The sequence below is a fragment of the Triticum aestivum genome, chromosome 4D (assembly GCF_018294505.1).
Source record: "Triticum aestivum cultivar Chinese Spring chromosome 4D, IWGSC CS RefSeq v2.1, whole genome shotgun sequence".
NCBI lineage: Eukaryota > Viridiplantae > Streptophyta > Magnoliopsida > Poales > Poaceae > Triticum > Triticum aestivum.
The window spans coordinates 132,225,010-132,228,444 of NC_057805.1; the positions used below are offsets into that span (position 1 = coordinate 132,225,010).

Sequence of the window (3,435 nt, forward strand, 5' to 3'; positions counted from 1 at the left end):
TGGATGGAAGATGACTGGTATAGATTTAGATGGAGGGTTCTTGGTGTATATTTCTTGGAAACCCCCAGTACTAGTTACATATAGAACATAACTTTTACAGTAACCACGTCAAATCTCTCATATATCAATCAAGTTGTCCTTACAGTAACCACCTCAAATCTCTCATACATCAATCAAGTTGTCCTTACAATAACCACCTCAGATCTCTCATATATCCTCAGATCTCTCATATATCAATCAAGTTGTGCTTCATAAATAAGACAATTTTTCAAACCTGTACGAGTGCCCCTCTCCTCTTAGGTTTACACAAAACCGCACATACATATGTACTATACGAGATTCCATGTATATTGATTTCATTAGTAGCTTCTACTACATCACGGACCATGCAAGAAATCCATACATTTGAGCATGCTAGTCACTAAAAGTATGTGAAGATCATCACCAATACTAGAGTACATGAGAACATTAATCTATCCACTTGAAATCATAACTAAACATACATTTCAAATTGCATGATCGCGGACCAAACACAACAGAAGAGACACACATACATAACTTATCAAGTGTAACATAGCATGCAAGGATCATTTTCGGTACATCTCATGCAAAACTAATTATGAAGGACCAAAATAATCACATTGCATCAACTTTTGCTACTTGATGGCACATAACAGAAAAGCTATTGCCTCTGCCTCCATTACTAGTGCTTATTGCTCATCGAGCTTCTTGTGCTGGGAGAGATCAAACCTAATAACAAATCAGATTCAGTTAGCACATGTCTGTACAAGTGCCAAGCACTTATTGCTCATGATCTAATCAAATAAATATGCATCAACAATGCCATCTCGCTGTGTGCTGCACATACCACATGGAAGGAAAAATAGAGATGAATCAAATTCATCCCAAAACACAACCTGAGGTATGCTTCTATGCTGGAACTGGCAGAACTGCTAGCTATTTTGTGGATCATCCTAACTCTAATAATGGAACAGATTATAAAACATTATTTATCTTGTACAAAAAAACACTCTGGTGCAGATTCTGTTCATAGGTGAGATTGGCAACTACTGGCGGAATTAGGCAATACAAATATTTACATATAAAGTTTGGATAAACTTAGGTTAACAAGCAAATGCAGAATCATATTAGACATCAATCCTATAAACCTTTGGGATTTTCAAATAGATCATCGTATGTTCAAATAAGAAAATAGCCGTATGATCAAATAGTATCCCTCGATGCATCTGGACAGTTCTATCACTCAAAAGCAGTCATAATTCAAGAAGAACAATAGTAGCTATAACTAGTTAACCACATAGATAGTACAATATTACACACACAACAATGGCAATTGTTCACATGTGAAAGAAAAATGTGCACCTAGAAAGTATAGAAGGCAAAATAGGAGCTACCTTGTGCATATTGGAAATCATGAAATCACCAAGTTAGGTCATCCTGTAATTAATCGTTGACCCTCAGGTCACATTTTCGTTGACAAGAAGATTTTTCGGCAAACAAGTGCGACTACTTTTCTTTTTCTGGAAGAAGACATTCAGTTTTCTTTTGACTATAAAGCTTGAACAGAATGCATCGATCATATTAACCAAAAAAATAGGCATTCTCCAAAGCACCTACGGCCCTCCTCCTTAAATCTACAACCCACACCAGTAAATGGATTTTATTAGTTATTGATGCTTAGAGAAAAAATAATTTTCAATGAGAAAAATAAAAGGACCATGGTCTTTTCCGCCCTTTCAAAGAGAGAGGAATTTGTTAAAATCTGCGAGCTCCAGGGTTCAAATACATGGAGATCGACAGGAAGCACAAAATGTAACAATACTTTTGTCGATTGACGGTCACTAGTCACCACTATCAAACAACACTAGAGACCAGGCCGCCAACTAAGCATATGCTACCATGCGATACAACCTAAAGGGGGTACTGAGAGTCTCCTGATACTGAGAGTCTAAATGTGTTGTACACAAAATCCAGATACTGAGAGTCTTCTGAAACATATCAAATTAAGGAAGTCATCTCCAATTGCCAGGTTGCAAATTAGAAGGTACAGTCTTATTTTACACGTGGAAGGTTACAATGAATGCAAACTGAAACAAGAATGATATACTTCAACTTCTCGGTTAAATATATACCCTATTCTCTAACTATTTTGGTCACGTGAATTCGATATTTAAAAATCTAAAACAACACATGAACACACTGCTAGTCATATTCAAGTTTCTCAGCCTCTCACCAGAATCTACTATGTCCATCTGGTTTTGCTCCAACTCTCTGTGCACTCCTTCGAAAATTAAAGGAGTAAGCTTGTCCGTTTCATCAAATATAGTTAAAACCACGGGTGAGGCGCTTTGGAGCTCAACCTCCATTGAACCACTTTTTTTGGAAAATACAAAATGCATATTTAAAAGTAGAACGAAATTCTGAACAAAAATCTAACATGTACGTATACACTGCATATGTGTAAATTTTCAATAGATGGATATGCTTCTTCTTGAACACAACACAGTACAAAATATGAGCTACAATGACAAATGTTGACAGACCCATGTGTTTTTGGTTAGCATACCACAACTAAGTCCTATCAGTAAGCATCATGCTATGTTTAATCATCAAAGAATACCAGTGAAAGCCATCCACGTCATCACAGGAGAGGGAAGCTACCATTAGAGATAAATCTATAGGAGGGAGAGGGGAGAGGGGAGTGGGAGAAACGCAGCTGACCTAGCTGCTGATCCTGCGAGGTGAAGGAGGCGAGGAGATCGAGCACCACCGGCTTGCCTCCGGTGAGATATTATTGGATCTAGGAGCACCGGGGAGGAGACCGTGGCAGCATCACGGCGCACTAGACCAGTACCAGGTTGCCTCCAGATCTAGAATATGCAGCTGAGCGGGCGGACCGCCCGCGGCCACCAGGGAGGAGGAGACCGTGGCGGCAGCGGTGGCCCGGTCGCTGACGACGATGCGCAGCGTGATGTTGCCCTGGGGACGGCCCCAAGAGACATGGATGCCGGAGTAGAAGGGGACGAGGCAGGGAGCAGGTGCCGTGGGAGTAGCTGTCGTCGACCAGGGAAGCACCGGATCTGCCTGGCCGCCGCCCCCGTCGACGAGGGATTGTTGGGGAACGGTGAAGCGAGCGACAGAGAGAGTCTGTTTGAAGGGGAGGGACCTGACGCAAATTACTGGGAGCACAGGGACATATTTGCACAGAGTTGTGTCGTTATGAATACAGATCTATCCTCATGAATCAGTAGCGTACATCAATGATCCAACAGCCCAGGATCTTTTTTCTATTCTTTCACCGTATGCCTAGATTCTATACTAGCCCCATCCGCCAAGGGTGGAAGCACACGGGAAATTTGTTATATTATTATACTATTTTTAGCGGATCAATGTGTGGTAATTTCTAAGTCTTTT

At 40.7% G+C, this 3,435-nt stretch overlaps 1 long non-coding RNA gene across 1 annotated transcript; it reads right to left on the bottom strand.

The window, feature by feature from the left end:
• Window positions 1-432: 432 nt before the first annotated feature.
• On the bottom strand, window positions 433-3,391 carry LOC123096839 (uncharacterized). The gene is made up of 2 exons (XR_006446716.1): window positions 2,743-3,391; window positions 433-750 (listed from the first exon to the last, which is right to left on the bottom strand). It is a non-coding gene; the product is annotated as an uncharacterized lncRNA (long non-coding RNA).
• Between the last annotated feature and the right edge of the window lie 44 nt (window positions 3,392-3,435).